This window comes from Vigna angularis, chromosome 1 (assembly GCF_016808095.1).
Source record: "Vigna angularis cultivar LongXiaoDou No.4 chromosome 1, ASM1680809v1, whole genome shotgun sequence".
In the NCBI taxonomy this organism is placed as follows: domain Eukaryota; kingdom Viridiplantae; phylum Streptophyta; class Magnoliopsida; order Fabales; family Fabaceae; genus Vigna; species Vigna angularis.
The window spans coordinates 29901385-29922428 of record NC_068970.1 but is presented as its reverse complement, the minus strand read 5'-3'; the positions used below and the strand labels follow the sequence as shown (position 1 = coordinate 29922428).

At 33.1% G+C, this 21044-nt stretch overlaps 1 long non-coding RNA gene across 2 annotated transcripts; it reads left to right on the top strand.

Moving 5' to 3' along the window:
• Positions 1-15288: 15288 nt before the first annotated feature.
• Positions 15289-19375, top strand: LOC108343674 (uncharacterized). Of its 2 annotated transcripts, XR_008246517.1 has the most exons (3): positions 15305-15701; positions 17417-17521; positions 18432-19375. It is a non-coding gene; the product is annotated as an uncharacterized LOC108343674 (long non-coding RNA). The 2 variants fall into 2 exon arrangements; XR_001833515.2 differs by lacking the exon at positions 18432-19375 and having other exon boundaries at positions 15289-15701; positions 17417-17862.
• The last annotated feature ends 1669 nt before the right edge of the window (positions 19376-21044 follow it).

Below are 21044 nucleotides of genomic sequence, written 5' to 3'. Positions count from 1 at the left end.
AATAATTAAAATTTCATTGGCATATAGTGGGAGTACACTGGAAGAACAATTTAGGGTAAACACAACATCTACAGAAACAACCAATCAAAATCATAGAGTAATATTAAAATAATTTGAGTAACTTTATTAAAATATATTTCTTATCATCATTTTATGAGTTGTGAAAAATCTTTACTCAATCAACAAATTAACCATTGTTTACATGATTTACAGTAGATTTTAAATTCAAATCTTACTGTCAGTATTATTCAGTAAGACAAAAACATAGAAATCCTTTCAGTACATGCATGAGAAACTCTTTGATTTGTTGTGTTCATATGAAATTTATTAGTATATATTATATTATAAAGAAGATCTGTACCCTAATTTTGGAGTAGTTGATGGGGTATATGAGTAATTGAGTGTGTGAGTGATGAATGTGGTCCTGTTATTTATGACTTGTGAGAAGCTGTTTGGGTTAAAATCTCAGGCCCCGCACCCAACTAAGCCTTTCATTTCTTGTTCCGATCTCCCATTCCTCCCTTTAAAAACACTTTCAATTCCCTCTTTTCTTATGCATCGCTTGCAGATTCCACTCCAAAAATTCACCACCTCTTTCTTTAACCTTTCTGCTTCTTCAATAATTTCTCTTCCTTTTCTTCTGAGGCTCACAAAAAAGTATATTCTGTTGCTATACCAAGTGACATGATCCTAACTTGCATAGAGAGAGAGGAGTGCCTGTAGACTGGTGCCAGAAAACATGGGGTCCAAGGAGGAGCCGTCGCCGGAATACATTATCATAACTTGCAAAGAGATTGAGAGTGGGAGAAGTGAGAATAAGAAAAATGGGGATATATAATGGTATATATATATATATATATATATATATATATATATATATATTGTTATTATTTATTGCAAAAGATAATATAACGTTGCGCAAGTTTCGTGGACAGTTGCCAACGTTAATTTATTTTTGTTATGCAACGTTCACTTTGCAACGTTTTAATTAATTAAAATATTATTTTTCTAAAAGATATTTTGGATTTTTGGATCATGGGCTTGATCCATGAACTCTATAAATAGGGAGCTCCTCCTCCATTCCAAAACACACAAAATTTCATTTTTTCTTATTCTTTTCTTTTCTGAGTTTCATTTTTTAGCTCTTTTTCTCTTCTAAAATTATTCTGGGTTATTCTTATACTCTGTTTAGAGTTCCTTGCTAGTTCTGAGATCCTCAGAAATATCTGAGAAGTTCCTGTTGTATCCTGGGGGGCTTGCGCAATACACCGCGGATAAGTCCTTAAGGACAGTGATCTACACGCCTCAGGAAGTATTTTGTTTGTGATCTTTATTATACTTTTGTCAGCTTTTACAACAATCTTAAGGACTTATGGCTGACAACAACAACTCAATCCCGGAGAATCAGAATAATGTTTCCGGAACTCAGACGGTCTTCGCGAAACCTTTCCCGGATGTATCAAAAATTGAAGTCTTCTCTGGTCAGAATTTCCGGCGCTGGCAAGAACGCGTGTCAACCCTCTTAGACATGTACGGAGTCGCTTTTGCTCTTTCATCTTCAAAACCTGACTCTAGTCTCCCTCCAATTTCAAAACAAGTTGAAGACTGGGTTCATGCAAACAAGGTATGCCGTCATACTTTACTTAGTGCACTCTCTAACGATTTGTTCGATGTATATTGTTCCTATAAGGAAGCAAAAGAAATTTGGGATTCGTTGATTCTCAAATACACTGCTGAAGATATAGTTAGGCAAAGATTCATCATAGGGAATTACTATCGCTGGGAAATGGTTGAAGATAAGGACATAAAGTCGCAAATTAATGAGTACCACAAGCTACTCGAAGATATCAAAGCGGAGAACGTTCTTCTTCCAGATGAGTTTGTTTCAGAGCTTCTGATCGAGAAACTGCCGCCTTCCTGGACTGATTACAAGCAACAACTAAAACATAGGCACAAGCAAATGTCACTTTCAGAGCTGATCACTCACATAATTATTGAAGATACCAACAGGAAAGAATCTGCTGCTGTGAGGGCCAAAGCATTGTCTGCAAAAGCAAACATGGTAGAAGACAAATCTGCTCCAAAAAGGTACGAACACAAACCTGATCACAATAAGAAAAATAATTTTCGGAAATTTCGCCCCAACACATCTAACCCCACCTTTAAGAAGAAAGGAAATTGCTTCGTATGTGGGAAGCCGGGCCATCATGCACCGCAGTGCAGACGTAGAGTAAGAAACGACAATCCTCCTAAGGCTAATATAGTCGAAGGAGATGATATTATTGCTGCGGTCGTTTCTCAAGTAAATCTGATGACCAATGTGAGCAAGTGGGTGGTAGACTCTGGTGCTACTAGGCATATCTGTGCAAACAGAAGTGCTTTTACCTCTTACACTAGTGTAAGAAGAACACGCTTACCTCGGTGATTCCAGGACCACTCCTGTTCTGGGAAAAGGGAAAGTTCTTCTCAAACTCACATCTGGAAAGACGCTGGCCTTGAGTGATGTGCTACATGTGCCATCAATCAGAGTTAATTTAATCTCTGTAGCACTACTGGGAAAAGTGGGGGTTAAAGTGTCATTCGAGTCTGACAAGATTGTAATGACAAAAAATAATGTTTTTGTGGGGAAGGGATATTGTGATCAGGGTCTCTTTGTACTTAACATTTCTGAAAATATTAATGAATCATCTTCTTCTGCTTATATTATTGACTCATATGATAGATGGCATGCTAGATTAGGACATCTAAATTCTTCCTATGTTATGAAATTAAAACAACTAGGATTAATTAATATGCATGATAAACAGAGTAGTAAATGTGATATATGTGTAGAATCTAAAATAACTAAGAAAACATGTTTTATTGTAGAACGTCAAACTGAATTGTTAGGGTTAATTCATACTGATTTAGCTGATTTGAAACAAACAATGTCTAGAGGAGGTAAAAATTATTTTGTGACCTTTATAGATGATTATTCTAGATACACCAAAGTATACTTAATCAAACATAAAGATGAAGCCTTTGATGTGTTTCTTACCTATAAAGCAGAAGTAGAAAATCAATTGAATAAGAAAATTAAGAGGATTAGATCAGATAGAGGTGGTGAGTATGTGTTATTTAATGACTATTGTGTTAAAGAAGGTATCATCCATGAAGTAACCCCACCGTATTCACCTGAGTCTAATGGAGTAGCTGAGAGAAAGAATAGAACTCTTAAGGAGATGATGAATGCTATGCTTATTAGTTCTAGTGCACCTGATAACCTTTGAGGAGAAGTCGTGCTTACTGCGTGTTTTTTACAAAATAGAATACCTCATAAGAAAACTGGTAAAACTCCGTATGAGATGTGGAGAGGTTATCAACCTAACCTTAAATATTTAAGAGTGTGGGGGTGCCTAGCTAAGGTGATGTTACCCGATCCTAAGAAAAGGAAAATAGGCTCTAAAACCTCTGATTGTATGTTCTTAGGCTATGCTGAACATAGTGCTGCCTATAGGTTTCTAGTTCTTAAAAGTGATACACTTGAAAGAAATTCTATAATGGAGACGAAAAATGCTGAGTTTTTTGAACATGTTTTTCCTTTAAAGGTTAATGAGACGTCTCAACCTATAGAAAATAATAATAATAATAATGAAGCCATGTGTGAGGAATTAAGAAGAAGTAAAAGACAGAGGAAGGAAACTTCGTTTGGTAATGATTTCTATACCTATCTAGTTGATAATGATCCAAGTAACTTTGTAGAAGCCATTAGTGCTCCTGATGCAAAACAGTGGGATAAAGCCATTAAGACTGAAATTGGATCAATTTAGAAAAATAATACTTGGACCTTAGTAGATTTGCCTAAAGGAGCAAAACCCATTGGTTGTAAGTGGATCTTTAAGAAAAAGTATCATCCTGATGGATCTATAGAGAAGTATAAGGCAAGATTAGTAGCAAAAGGTTTTACTCAAAAACCCAACATAGATTACTTTGATACTTTTGCTCCTGTGACTAGGATTTCCTCTATTCGAGTTCTGTTAGCCTTAGCAGCAATCCATAAGCTAGTGATACACCAGATGGATGTTAAAACTGCCTTTCTAAATGGTGATTTAGAAGAGGAAATTTATATGACTCAACCTGAAGGGTGTGTTGTACCTGGTGAAGAGAATAAGGTATGTAAACTTTTAAAATCTTTGTATGGATTGAAACAAGCACCAAAACAGTGGCATGAAAAACTAGATAATGTATTGTTATGTGATGGTTTTTCACCTAATGATGCTGATAAATGTGTGTACTCTAAATTTGAAAATGGTGATTGTGTCATTATATGTTTGTATGTGGATGACATGTTAATTTTTGGTACATGCAATGAGATTGTTACTAGAACTAAATTATTTCTAGGGTCGAACTTTGAAATGAAAGACATGGGTGAAGCCAACGTAATTTTAGGTGTTAGAATCATAAGGAAGGGAGATAGTATATTACTATCCCAAGAACAATACATTGAGAAACTTCTTAAGAAGTTTGGGTATTATGATTTCAAAACCGTGAGTACCCTTTATGATGCTAACTCCAAATTAATGAAAAATAGAGGAGAATCATTATCTCAGCCTCAGTATGCCCAGATAATTGGGAGCTTACTCAACTTGATGAGCTTTTCTAGACCCGATATTGCTGCAGTAGGTAGACTTAGTAGGTACACTCAATGTCCAAATCAAGAACATTGGGATGCACTTTCTAGGCTTATGAGATACTTAAGAAGTTCAATGGATTATGCCATTGAATATAGTGGATTTCCCGCTGTACTAGAAGGGTATAGTGATGCTAACTGGATCTCTGATTCAGATGAGACAAAATCCACTAGTGGTTATGTATTCACACTTGGGGGTGGTGCGATTACATGGAGATCTTCCAGACAAACTATTATTGCAAGATCAACAATGGAATCTGAGTTTGTAGCTCTTGAGATGACTGGAAGTGAGGCTGAGTGGTTGAAAAACTTCTTAGCAAACATTCCACTAGGAATGAAACCAACCCCATCGGTGTCAATACACTGTGATTGCCAATCGGCAATAGCTATATCTAAAAACAAGAATTACAATGGAAAGAATAGACATATTCAATTGAGACATAATTTGGTGAAGCAGCTGCTAAAGAGTGGAACTATTTCCATTGATTATGTGAAGTCAGAACGGAATCTAGCCGATCCTCTGACAAAACCTTTGGGAAGAAATATGATCTTAGAAACATCGAGGGGAATGAGACTTAAGCCACTAGCAAACAAACAAGTTATGATAACCCAACCTTTGTGACTGGAGATCCCATGAATAAGGTTCATATGGGTAAAAACAAGTCATTTGTTAGTTCTGATAGCACTAATTTGATTTTAAATCAAATATGTCCATTCCTATGGTGTGTGTGAAAGTGCTAGAGACTGCATAATTGAGAGGTTAAACTTTGTAATTAAACAAAGTTTTAATGATCTTCATATCCCTTACGGGTGGTGTATGAATTGCAGCATACACTTGATGAAATCACCTATATGAGTGTCAAGTGGGGCCGCTTGCATGAGGTCTTGGCATGATCTCTAGAGCACACATGAATACCGGGCACGCGCATGGCCTATTAAGCGCATCACAGCGATAACAGCAAGGATTGTGGGGGTGTAATGTGATTGATAAACCTCTAACACACTCAAGTATCTTTGGTTCATATAGCTTGCTATACCAACTATACTGTGTGTTAAGTTTTCATTCTAGGACTGATTCATATAGCTTGCTATACCAGCTCTGATGCATTACATCTTATAAAACCCAGGATATTTTTTCTTTCTTTCTTTCAATCATTGTTTCTTATCTTTTGCAATATGTGGGGGATTGTTATTATTTATTGCAAAAGATAATATAACGTTGCGCAAGTTTCGTGGACAGTTGCCAATGTTAATTTATTTTTGTTATGCAACGTTCACTTTGCAACGTTTTAATTAATTAAAATATTATTTTTCTAAAAGATATTTTGGATTTTTGGATCATGGGCTTGATCCATGAACTCTATAAATAGGGAGCTCCTCCTCCATTCCAAAACACACAAAATTTCATTTTTTCTTATTCTTTTCTTTTCTGAGTTTCATTTTTTAGCTCTTTTTCTCTTCTAAAATTATTCTAGGTTATTCTTATACTCTGTTTAGAGTTCCTTGCTAGTTCTGAGATCCTCAGAAATATCTGAGAAGTTCCTGTTGTATCCTAGGGGGCTTGCGCAATACACCGCGGATAAGTCCTTAAGGACAGTGATCTACACGCCTCAGGAAGTATTTTGTTCGTGATCTTTATTATACTTTTGTCAGCTTTTACAATATATAGGTTGGTGATGGTAGTTATATATGATGGTAGTTATATAATATGTGGGAGGTAGGAAAAGTAGAAAAAAGGTATGAGTGTTATATATGATTAGTTTAGTAGGTGAAAAACTAAACTATCGTTGAAAGAAGAAAAGGGAAAAAGGACCAAAAGCTGACACGAAAGAAAAAGTCTGCAGTGTTGCAGAGAATCAGAGGAACGTTGTTGGTACGTATTTAACGAAAGGGACAACGTTGACTCAAAATTTTCTAAATGAAGACTAATTTGACACACTTTTAAAATGAGAGATCTAATTGAGAAAAATAAGCAAATCTAGGGACAAAAAAGGCTATTAAACCTATAATAAATTAAAACTTAAGTTTTTATATAATTATAGATATATTATGACTGGTAAAATGGACTTATATGTGTTCTAGCGCATCATAGTTCCGACAGTTATAGAATATTTGTGCATGCTATGATGTAACAAAAAGAAATCATAATACGTGCAATCTACTATGATATACTTTTTGTCACCTATTATAATATATCTAGTCTACTATAACATACTTTTAACTACTGGCCATAATATATCTAATTTACTATGACGTAATTTTGTTTACCTATCATGATACCCTCAACTTCTATGGTATAATTCTCTTCACCTATCATAATATCTTCCACGTTTTATGATAGATATTCGTTCACCTGTCATAATACGTGTTATTTATAATTAACCTACTATGACATACATTGTCATGTACATTATAAAAACATGTTTTTTTTTCTTTTAAAGCTTTATACTTGTTGTTTTACATTTAACATACTATGACTAGTGTTGTTAAAATGGGTCACCCGGCTCGACCCACCACGGGTTGGCCACTTAGTGAGTCAACCCAACCTGGCTCATTTATTAGTGAGTAAAAAAAATTTGAACCCAGCCCGGCCCACCACAGGTTGGTGGGTTAAACGAGTTGGCTCATTAACAAACTTAATTACAAGTTTTTTTTTAAATTAAAAAAAATCAATCTTTTCGTAATTCAAAATTAAATAATTTTACCCTAAAATGATATTAAACTCCAAACACAATTCGATAAAAAAATTCAACATACAACTTAAATGTAATCTAAAAGCAAACCCAAAAAGCGAGTAAAGAAGTTTATAATATTGATAATTTTTGTGTCTCTTATCCATTTATAAGATTAGGGTCTTCAATAGATAAATTTATAATATTTTGCTCTATTAAAACACCTTTTTCTTTATTCCCATTTACAATACAATAAAAAAATTGTTAACTAATAATATTGAAACACAAAATAATAAATTATAAAATTAACTAGGTGGGTTGTTGAGCCAACTTGGCTCACCACGGGTTCAACACGGGTGAGCCAGGTTCTAAGTCAGCCGGGTTGAAAATTGACCCTATCAAAAAAATTATTTTTTTTCAAACCCAACCTGGCTCAAACCCGTGGTGGGTCGGGTTCGGGCCGGTTGGCCTACGGGTTTTAACCCATTTTGAGAACACTAACTATGACAGACAATGTTCATAAAAAATTGTCCTTTTTTAAAAGTTATTCCTTATTTTACCACCTCATCCAATCAATTTATCTGGAAATCAACAAATTCAATAGAACAAACAATCTATGGAAATCATTTCATACATTAAACTGTCCAATAATATTTCAAACATTATTTGTACATAAAACTATATATTTAATCCAAATATTGTCCAAAAGATTGTAAAATGACATTACATTGTACATTAACTTACATCTACAATACTAAATTATAGCCAAATTACATCTACGATATTGGTAATTTACATAGCCTTTTAATATCTTCATGCATTGCTTAATAGGGTACATCCATTGTAAGAATATTGGACCACAAATTCTAACTTCTTTGACTGGATGAATAATCAAGTGCACCATAATATCAAAGAATGATGGAAGGAAGTACATATCCAACTGGCACAATATAGCCACAACCTCATTTTCTACCTGATCCAACTTCTTAATGTTGACAACTTTAGTACATATTGCATTGAAAAAGAAGCACAATCTTAGTAATGTGTATCTAACATTCTTAGGAAATAGGCCTCAAATAGCCAATGTTAGAAGTTGTTGCATCAATACATGACAATCATGATATTTTAACCCAAGTAATTTTTTATCTTTTATGGATACAACTCTTTTAAAATTATAAAAGTAACTAAGTGAAACTTTCACACCTAGTAAAAACTTACAAAAACTTCTCTTCTCTTGTTTACATATGTGTGACATGCTAGAGATAAGCATGTTCGCTTGCCATATGATATTTGAGCTAATTGTTCTCTTATACCAATTTCAAGCAAGTCCAAATGAGCATTGAGACCATCTTTTGTCTTACCTTGAATATTGAGAAGTGTTCCAATAATACTATCACAAATATTTTTCTCTACATGTATAACATATAAACAATTTCTGACATTAACACCCCTCCGATATGAGAAATCAAAGAAAATTGACCATATCTTCCATATGTTGCTTGAAGTTCCTTTTTTTGCATCTTTCTTAGCACAACTCCAATGTCCTTCACATGCTAGTATACTTGTGATCCACTTAAAGCTGTTAGAGCTAATTCATTTTCTTGACACCCATTAAATGTTTTCTTTAAATTATGATATGGATGGTTTGTACTAAGAAACCTTCAATGTCCAATGTATATTTTTTTTCCTTCCATGGTGTAGTTAACGGTGACATCTGTCTTCTTCACATATAAGGCACACTTTGTGACCCTTAGTGCTATAGCCACTTAAATTACCATATGCTGGAAAGTTGTTGATTGTACAAGAACATGACATGCAACTTGAAGGAATCACCGGTGCACCCATCAAACATATCAACACTTTCTTTCCATAACATTTTCAAATCTTCAAGTATTGGGGCTAAATAAACATCAATGTCGTTTCTTAGTTGTCTTGGACCCAAGACCATCAAGGATAAAATCATATATATATGTTTCATGCACAGTCATGAGCTAAATATTAAATTAGTAACATCAAAGGCCACAATCTATGTTTACTGCTCAAGTTTCCATATGGATTCATTCTATTTGTAACAAGCCCAAACCTAATGTTCCTTGAATCATTCGAGAAATTAGGGAACATGGAATTAATATTCTTCCATTGTAAACAATTTGTTGGATGCCTCAAATTCCTATCTTTTATATGTTAATATACATGCAATCTCATGAGTTTTGCATCATTTTCATTACTGAATAAGCGTTTCAACTATGGTACAAGAGAAAGATACCACAAAACTTTTGTTTGAGGAACCTTACTATCAGATTCATACTCATCCTCTTTCTATTTGTATCGTGATACCCCACATTATGGACATTAATGTTACTTAGAATACTCATTCTTATACAAGACACAATCATTTGGACATGCATAAATTTTTTGATACTTCATACCCACGGGACACAATATCTTCTTCACATTATAATTGTGTGTTGGCAATGTGTTACCTTCAGGAAGGATGCCACTCAACAACTGAAGCAATTTTGTGAAGTTTCTATTAATCCACTCATTTCTTGCCTTCACATTGAATAATTTTAATACCGTTAACAATCAAGTATACTTTGAGCATTCTTGATGAAAATGTTTTTTTGTGTCACTACAGAAGTTGTCATACACATAATCACGTCGAAGGAATCATGTACAACATTACATATCATGACCTCTAACCAATTATCCATATCTAAATCAACTTCTTATTCTTCTACTTAAACTTATATACATTAGGCATGTTTATTAATTTACCATGTCATGTCCACTTTGTATAGCTCTTTAGGAATCCATCACAAAGAACATGCTCTTGAATAACTTTAGTTGATATGTCTAAATCAACTTCTTTTGCTTCTACTTAGGACTCATATACATTAGGCATCCATATTAATTTACCATGCCATGTCTACTTTGTGTAGCTCTTTAGGAATCCATCACAATGAACATGTTCTCGAATAACTTCAGTCGGTAATTTTTGCTTATTTAAATAATTAACACATGAGCAATAAAATCTTTCATTATTATCTGAAACATTCATCTTTTGCAAATTCAAGAAATTGATTTATTCTTGTAACACCCAAATATTTTAAAGGGTATTACTGTTAGTAGAGACTAAATTAGTCTGATATAAACAATCAAATTTTATTTCAATTCCTCCAAAGTACAATACCAAACTTACAAACTTTAAACAATATAGTCTTCACCACTTAACATAAATTTGAAATTTAACTTATAAGTCTTACACAACATACTTTTCCAATGCAATTTATTCTTTTTACAAAAATCCCTGAAGTTTTTCCCCGCATCTCTCTTATCATCTCTAAGCTTTTTCAACCGCATCTGCAACATTATCTATTCACATATAACATGAGTTATATGATCATAGCACAAACAAATAAGGGTAAGCCAACCATATCATACAATCATTAAACTTATAATATAAATGTTTCAATCATGTATTTCTGCAATTGATAAATACCATTATCTCGATGTCATTAATTCATCATTTTTTTTTAAAATCATCTTTCTCATTTTCATAAACCTTACAAGTATACCATGCTTACTCACGAAGCCTTATGGTCAGACCGCTCTCTACCTGCTTCCTTAAGCCTCACTTGTATACTATGTCTTACTTTCTGAAGCCTTATGGTCAGACCTCTCTCTGCCTGCTTCTATAAAACTTACGGACCATATATTTATGTCAAAGCCTTATGGTCAGACCACTTTCTGCCTACTTTCATAAACCTCGGTGTTACTTTGCTCATATCAAGCTCTCATGGTATAAACCAAACATACTACTCCAAGTAGTAAACATCATTTCATAAGTAATAATTTCTTATATCCACTCCCACATTTCATAAAAATCAACAAATCCTACCCTCTTATCTACCTAACTCAATCATGTTCGTTCTTTACTCATAAATTGACAATAACTCGTTTTGGTGTCAACAAATTAAACATAATGCCAGATATCATACTTCATATTATAAACTCATTTTTCCCATAACGAGTATAACTCAACATATTTTCACAAATCAAAGGTCATATATCAGCCAAAATACATCAACATATCTTAGGAACTAAATATTAAAGTTTGGGCTTAATGTAACGGTAAATGAAATATATATGAAGTTCTTACCATGATAACTTAGGAACAAAAATATAGTGTTCATCATACTTTTCAAAATTTCGAAATTTATTTCTCAACACATAGACTTCTAATTACAAATCCTAACGGTCAAATTATAGTAATATATCTTAGGAATCATATATCAAATTTTCAGGTTGATCCAACGGTCAAATAGAATAGAATCTATATTTTTCCAAGAGTACTCAGTAATACAATTTTATTCAAACATGCCGAACTTATTTCTCAAAGTACAGACTCTTAATTAATGATTCAAACGGTTAAAGAAATAGGTCTTAGGATCCATATATTAAAATTTTAGCTAAATCTAACGATAAAAACAATTAAGAGGAACGTTTTACCACTGTAATTCGAACATAGAAAAATTAAAATCATGAAAACTAAATTTACACAGATAACTACCATTACCAAAATTTTAACATGATCATAACTCATATTCATGATCATAATATGTATAAATATCATATGTAAGAAAGGATTAGCTCCTCTACCATCAAAATAATCTTAATATAAAAATTCAGGGGAAACGAGAAGTTGAATCTGGCAGAGCCGGTTAGACAACTTCCCATCCTTCCAGAAAGATGCAATAAAAATAGATAAAACAATAAAATTTATGGGGAAACAAGAAGTTGAATCTGGCAGAGTCGGTTAGACAACTTCCCATCCTTCCAAAAATACAATATAAGGAAAACAAAAAAAATCTGGAGAAACAAGAAGTTGAATCTGGCAGAGCCGGTTAGACAACTTCTCATCCTTCCAAAAATACATTATAAATAAATAAGGAAAGCCGTAAAAAGTTTGGGGAAACAAGAAGTTGAATCTGGCAAAGCCGGTTAGACAACTTCTCATCCTTCCAACAATACAAAAGAAGCAACTAATAACATACAAATAGCATAACATAATCAATATCACATTTTTAAACTTGGATCTCCTCACAGAAGCATGTTCTTATTCAAAATTCAGATCATACAGAAACAAAATGCTTCATATTCAAGATTTAAGATCAAACAAAAGCAAAATATTAGATATTCAAGACTCAGGATAATACAAAACAAAAACTTAAAACTAACTCCCCTTACCTCTATTACAGACTTAATCTCCTCGTTCTTTGAAAACTTCCAGAATATCCCCTTTGCAATTAGAAATTCTTCCAACTCTCTTCTCTAAAAAAATTTCTAAGTTTTTTGGTGTAAATTTTCAGCCTCCCCCCCTTGGCTATTTATAGCAAAGAAATTTACTATTCATTTTTACTATTCATTTTAACTATTCATTTTTTTTATTCATTTTACTATTACAAAAATAATTTTGTTATTTACAATTTGATGACTTCTGATCTCTTATGACTCAAGGCAACGTGGAATACTTATCCCTTCCAAAAATATTTATTTATTTTTTTTTTTACTATTCACAATTTACTATTCACTTTTTACTTTTTTTTTAATCTAGTATGTGACTTACAAATATTTTCAAGGATCTTACAATTCCACTCTTATACTTTGTTGTGTGTAAAACCTGAAGATTTTAATACAAACTTAGGTATAAGTCTGTTTTTGAAATATTTTGATTGATGGAAATGAGGTTTATTTTCATTAGTATTATATGGTTAGCTTAATAAGAGCATGATGCGGTGGTTAAGTGTTATGTTGTACAAATTCTTCGTTGTGCAAAATATTGATTTGTTTTAGATATGAAGTTGTAATGTGTGCGTGAAAGAATAATTTAAATACTTGTTAAATGATTATAAAGACATAGGGTGTAAGTTGGCTTAGTGTTGATGTTATGTGTGTAGTAATTGGATTGTGGGAGGAGCGTTGGGTTCGTTACATACAAAGACCAAATTTTCATGTTTTAAATTTGAGTGTTTCACCCTACACCTCCAAATATTTTCATAATGACAATTTTACCTATACTTTATTAATATTTAATAAATTAAATGGTCAAAGATTTTTTAAGATGTCAATTATTATTCAGAAGATATTTTCCTTCAAGCAAATCAATGCACATTTTGAAAAATCTTGCATCTAACTTTCTATCGCATCTCACTTTCTCTCACTCTCTTTTATTCTTCCCTCTCCTTGGTTGCACGCAGCACACTCCAGCCACACGCAGAAGGGATCTTTGAGGGTTTAGGAACTCCTGAAGCAGCCTATGCAACAAAAAAACAAAAGATCTTGCACTTTCTGCAATCACCATTCGAAATCAATTCCACAAAAAAAGTATAATGAAAGGGAAGAAAGCAAGAAGAAAGAATATGGGCACCTGAAAAAGAGAGGAGGGTTGGCGACCGAAGACACGGTTATAAGTTTGAATTTTAGAGAGAATTTGAGAAACTTCAGGGTCATGACGCTGGCTGAGAGAGTGTTCGGTGGGGATTAAAAGAGTGATGGGTTGGCGACAAAGAAAGCATTTTCAAGAGTTTGTTCCTGATGCGTGCTGCCACACAAGCATCATGCAATTTGCTGCAAAATGAAAAGGTTGCAAATTGATGGATGAAAAATTGAAGGGTGAAAAGAGAAACCGAAGGAGAGGGTTTTGATACCACAAAAACCAATGAGAGCAATTGGCTTGACAAGGAATGTGAAAGTTTGCATGGCAGATTGAACAAAGATCGTTGGGAGGAGGACCATACTCCATTTCCACTTTCATTCGTTGTGTTTCTCACTCTTTACCTTTTCTTCTGTTCTTACTTTGCTTCCCCAAATACATTTATCACAATAGATATATACTTAGCACACAACATAAATATCGGATCTCCATATCCGATCCCTCGTATATCGGATGTTGATATCCTATACCCCTTCTCGGATTTTCATATCTCATAATATTTTCACAATTTTATTTTTTTAATATATTTATATTAAATTTAAAAATATCATAAAAAATATTTTTTTAACAATTAAAAATTATATAATTAAATTATAAATTCATACATAAATTTATATATAATTATAAACTAATAAAATAATTAAATAAGTAATATAATTAAATATTTTTAAAACAAAATCTCTATCACAATAAATATATACTTAGCACACAACATAAATATCAGATTTCCATGTCTGATCTCTCGTCTATCGAATATTGACATCTGATTCCTTCTCAAATTTTCATATTCAATAATATTTTCACAATTTTATTTCTTTTAAAATATTTATATTAAATTTAAAAATTCATAAAAATTATTTTTTAACATTTAAAAAGTTTGTAATTAAATTATAAATTCATATAAATTGATACATAAATTTAAATAAAAGTAATTATAAACAAATAAAAATAATTAAATAACTAATATGATTAAATTTTATATAGCATATCAAACATGAATCGGATATGAACATCCAAAAATTAAAACATCGGATATCCACATCTGATATAGGTAGAATCAGATTTTCATATCTGATACGCACATGTTAAGTTTTTTTTATTCTAAAATAATTTTATTAATTTTAATAAATTCATACAAATTAATTTATAACAATTAAAAATTATATAATTACATTATAAACTCATACAAATTCATGCTTAAATTTAAAAATATTAAGGAAAACAATAGATTATCACAAATGCAATTCAAATGGGTGTAATGAGGTGTAGGGTTTCATTGTAATACATGAGAAATGGGGTGCAGAAGTGCATGTTTCCTAGGGAGAAAATGAGGTGTAGTCAATGTTTGGCACACTCTTTAAATTTTAAATAACTTAATAATTAGGGTATTTTAAGAAATTGGAGGTGTAGAAAGAAGTGCAAGTGAAACACTCTTTAAATTTTTGGCTGACTTTATATTATTTTTTAAGTTTCGTTTTGACCGTCACAAGTCACGAGGGGTAAGTGGAGAAACGCAAACCCTTGGGATATTCTCGATCCTCATTTTCCTTTCACAAAACTTTGCCTTTGGTTTCCCTCTCTTTCGTTTTTCTCTTTTCTTTCGTGGAGTGAACCCTAGATGGGGAAAAGGGGTAGAGTGAGTGGCGGCGTGAGAAGGGGAATGGCTGCGAAGCAAACCCTTTTGGGATTTTTTTTCAGGGTTTCGGGGTTGGGTTTCGGTGAGTGACTAATTAGAGGTTTTAAAGGGTGAGTGGAAGGCACCGAGAGATTGAGGGGTTGCGAGTCAGAGAATGAACGCGGGTATGGAGAGCTAGAAGAGGTGAAGTTCAAATCGGGAGTGGCTGCGTTTGAGGAACCAAAACAGGTATGGGGAGCTAACTCTGCTTAAAATGTATTTATTGGTTGAATGTGTGATTCGTAATGAAAATTCTTCATTTGAGCTTCTGGTTTGATGTATTTGGATGTCGCGACTGTGGAAGAATCAATGTTAATTTGCTCACGGCTGTTTCTGATGAAATTTGAGAATCCTATTGCGTTGCCATTGTGTTTGTTTAATTAACAACTGTCTCGATAAGTTTGTTTGATGAAATGCATGTTTGATTGCACTAGTACTCTGTATGAATTATTCTGTTGAGGAGTTAATGATTACAATGTCTTGTTTAGTTGCTGCTTGAAGTTAGTATATTCCTAAATACTCTGCATGCCATGCATTGGCTGTTCTGAGTAGTATGATTAGGAATCTGATGGTTAGAACACTTGGAATGTGGTGGGATTGAGTTACTGTGAGCTATTGTATGATGGAGGGTAGTTTTCGAGATTATACTGATGGTGGGTGTTCTGAATATATGTTGAACGTGGTCTGTCTAATTGCTGTCTAAATGTATCAGGTTTGGAACTAAGAATTCCTGGAAAACGTGGTTTGTCTGGTTATCTTTGCCATTGTGTTGGTCTGTTATGCATGTAATAATATTAAAAACCAGAACTAGAGTAACAGGGCTAGCTGTCTCGGCGGTTGAAGGTTGGATTAAGTCTCTTTTATGTAGTCAACTGATATTATGAAAGTAGAAGTCTTCTGTGCATTGTTGTTACTGGGTCTGTGCATGCTTAATGAATGTTGGAAGGTTCTGTTTGGACAAGTTGTAATATGATATGTTAAGTAGTTAGACAAATGAGTTAAGCAAAGATTGAACAGGGTTGTATGTTAAAACTGGTACAAGATATGAGTTAAGACTATTGTCTAGAGTTTGAAGAGAGTGTGTTTTTAGTCTGATAGAAACAGCCTTAGCATTAGAGACATTCCTTGAGCATGTTGTGTCATCTGTATGTCTGATGCTTTTGCTGCACTGAAATTTTGGTACTTGGTTGTTCATTGGTGCTGTGTTATATTTTAAAAGAAAAAAGAGGAGGTTTGATGCTTAATTTAGTACTGTAAGATTATAGGACTTAAAGTACATGGGTTGATCAGTTTTATAGTTGCTGCTTGTGAGTGTAATGCAATGATACGCTGCTGGGTGTCCTGTGTTGGGTCTGTTTGAGTGATGTAGCTGCTCGGTAACCATGACTTTATGTTCCGCATAAATACTGCTAATGTAATTCTATGCTTTGAGTCTGATTGGGTCTTATAGCTGAAACATCCATGACTACATATTCTGCGTAAATACTACTGCTTTGATTGCTCTGTGATTAGTGAATAAATGGTATATCTACTTGCATTAGTGATTTTACATGCGGGAATACCCTTGATGTACGCTGTTCTGTGCTGATATGGAATTAAGTATATGGTTGTTAAGAATTCATGTATCTTGGGCCAAATCAACGTGGTTGTAATGCTGGTGTATTTATATGCTGACTTGTGTTAATGATCACTATCTTGAACTGCACCGTTAAAAGTCTAAGTCTGTCCAGATTATCTTGTTGCATATGTTTACTCTGTTCAGAATATCATGCTGTTATATGCTTAGCCTGTTCAGTTTGTCTTGCTGTTATGTACGTGAATTGTTCACTTTATTGGCTGTCCTATGCGTATACTCTGTTTATATCTGACCTTGACTCGGTATGTATTCTGCTGGACTATGGAAGACGTTGAAATAGCTAACATTTATGTGCATGGCTGTTTATGGAGTTGTTGACGCTGGATCCATTGCTTGAATATTTTGAGATGCTTACAATGAGCTCGATGCATAGGTAAGCTTAAATGTTTAAAGGTGGCTGGTTGTTATTGTATGATAATATTAGTGACATACTGGTGGAGTGTTTGCTGTTCTATGCTTGCTGGTTGGTCATATCAACAGTGAGTGTAATGAGAATTGGTATGACCTGGTGATGATATTAATGTGTATGTGTTATGTGATACAATGCAGGAACAATAGGGGCACACGGGTAGCTTATTTGCTTAGTATAGAAATGTTAATGTTGAGGGGAAAGTGCTACATGCAATTTTCTAATAGGTGTATATTCTGAATGTATGGAAAGTTAACTTTTTGGGTGATCGATTAAGTTTATGATATTGGATTGGTTGCATACTATCATTGCTTATGTTGACTGATGTCCATTCTGTATTTTGCTCTGGGCTGGGCTGGGCTGTGTCAGATGTAAAATAGGGTGTTTGACTGCTATGGGAGCTGGAAGTTTGATGTTTTTAGTTATATTAAATTAAAGAAATATTTAGTAAAATTAGTAGTCGAACAAACTGTTAAAATGTTAATTAACATAAGTTCCGAGCCTTCCGCAAGTAAAATTGGCCAAGGAGAAAGGAAAAATGATTTTCAGCCTTTTTCGGAACTGCTTTTGCAACATTGTTATAAACTCAGAATGGAGACAGAAAACAATCATCACTTACCTACGTCACTTCAACAAATTGATCTTCAGATTCCTCCTCACCCCCTTCCTTCTGGCCTTTTTCTTAATCACTAATAACCCTAACATCTTTTTTCTATTCTAAATAAAAAAAAAAGTCAAAATCCGTAAATATGATGACAAAGTTGAGAGTTGGAGATGGTATATTTTTTCCAAAAATATTTGTAATGCAATTATATCAGTATATATATTCGGATTAGGTTTTTATTTATTGTTGGTGGCATTTTTTAATTTGTAGCTATGGCTATGCGTATTGGGAGAAATGGAGTGTTTCTGCCTGTGTTTCACCCATCTTAGCCTGTACCTCCCTATTCTTTTTTATTTTTCCATATGTGTCTCTGACAAAGAATCTTTAATTGCATTTTTTTTAATTGACCTATTAAACAAACAAAACCCCACATCACCCACCCCTTCCTCCTCTGTCTCTCTGATTTGTTGCATTTCATATTCTCAATCACTACACCCCCTTTTCTCCTCTCTTCATGGAGAAGCATTCCTCGCATCTTGCCTCCTCCCCTTCTCCCCTCCTCCCTTATGTTTGTCTCGTAGTCTCACTTGGGCTTCATTCTCATAGACCTCTCCTCACTGTCGTTTGGTGGCTGTGGTGATCGCCTTTCAAAAGTGGTGGTTCTTCTTCTAATAGTTCACATCAAGCCTTTTGTTTGCTTGGGCATCCAGGTTGGTTCTTATTTCCTTAAGCTCCGATTATTGTATGATAGATTGTATGATGGATGATGGATGGTTGAAGTGTGGTAGAAGGCTTGATTTTTGTTTGTTTGTGCTGTTGATGCATTTCTAGTCTGGATCTGTTACAAGGATGAAGGTCGGAGGCCTTAACCGCACTTGGAAGTGTGCTTAAGGCCCCATCGATGTTGGAAGTGCGGTTGAAGAGCTTGCCAGCACTTAACCTTGCCGCACTTAAAAGTGCAGTTGAGAGTTTGTTGCACTTAAAAGTGCAGTTGAGAGTTTGTTGCACTTAAAAGTGCGGTTGAGAGTTTGTTGCACTTGGAAATGCGGTTAATGTTAGTCGCACTTGATGGTAGCTGTACTTGAGAGTGCAGTTACATCATTTTTTAATTTTTTTACTTTATTATATTTAATTAAATTTTAATTTGATTTGTTTTAAATTTTGAATTTGTATTGGTAGATATTATATATTATTTGGTATTTAATATTTATTTTTAATATTAAATTTGTTTAAAAAATATATGTATGAAATATTTTGTTAATATTTTAAATATTTTTTGTTAATATTTTATATATATTTTTGTTAATATTTTATATTTATCTTTGTATATTTTGTATTTATAATTTTTCTGTTATGTTTTATGGTTAAATAATATTAATTATGTTTTTGGTTTTTTATACTTTTATATTTATTTGTTAATTTTTTTTTAATTTGTGATTTTTTATATTTGTTATTTATTTAAATATTATTTATAATGCAATTATTTTTTGTTAATTTCAAATTTCTGTTTGTTTGTTAATTTTTTAATCTATAATTATTTATTGATATTTTTTTTTCAATTTGAATTATTATTTAATTATTTGTTGAATATTTTAGTTTTCCATTCTTCTACGTAGTTTCTAAATTTTGTTATTATTTGTAAATATTTAAATATTATTTATTAAGTAATTTTTGTTGTTATTTATTTATTTGTTAGTTAATTATTAATCTTTAATTTTTTTGATTATTTATTATTTGTTATAATATTAAATATTATGTAATTATTTGTTGTTTCTTTTTTGTATTTGTTTGTTATTATATTTTTAATATAATATGATTTATTTTTCATATAATTAGTTAATAGAAATAGTTAGAATTAGAGGTGTATAATCTTGTGGTCTGACTTCATCTAATAAATGAGTCAGGTTGGGTCGGCTCACTAAGTGACTAACCTGTGGTGGACCGGGTCGGGTCGGGTGGTCCGTTTTGACAGCTCTAACCATGGGGCTATTAAGCTTTATATCTCCATGTCGGGATTGAGTTTCTTAGTGAATCTATCATATGTCGATCATGGATTGATCCACAACTTGACGAAGTATGTCTTGTACGGAATGATCTAAGCGTGGTTCACATAATCAAAGTATGTCTTGACGAAGTATGCTTTTGTTGCATACTCAAGATGATGAACATAAGCACCAAACATCAACTGGTCGTCATAGTCCATAACATTTTGTCACACTTTAATCAAGGCATCCTATGCCTCAACATTATTCACTAACATGCATTTTGCTTTGACATTTTTCATAATGTGGAATGTACAAAGCATTTGATACGTCTTAGGAAATACATTGACAATGACATTCATCAAAGCAAGGTCTTTGTCAATGACAACAACGCATGGATTGCCCTCTGATGTCAATAGTAATCCTTTGAACCTTTCAAATGCCCAAGTGAAATTATTTTGGCTTTCACTTGAAAGCAACGCAAAAGCTGCTGTAAATGTCAAAGTCGATGATGTGACTCCAATAATCTCAATCAATGGAAGACGATATTTGTTCGTCTTGTACGTGATATCCATTAAGAAAACAATATTAAAAGAATTCAATAAGCGCACTGAATCGAGATGTGTCCAAAACATGTCACTCACCACGTCAGAATCGTCCAAAGATCTACTTCATTAGATGTATTTGTCTCTATTTAACAACATCATCAACTGCTGTAATTTAGTTCTCGACCCTATCAGAGATCGTTTGTAAGTGTACCTCACATTATATATATTTTTTGTATTGGTCACATTAGTTTCATTATGTTCTTCGAGAGTCAAAAGAATATTTGAGGGTTTTACTTGACAATTAGTCATGTCATTGTTTAACAATATTTAACATCCTCGTAAAAGAATGATCA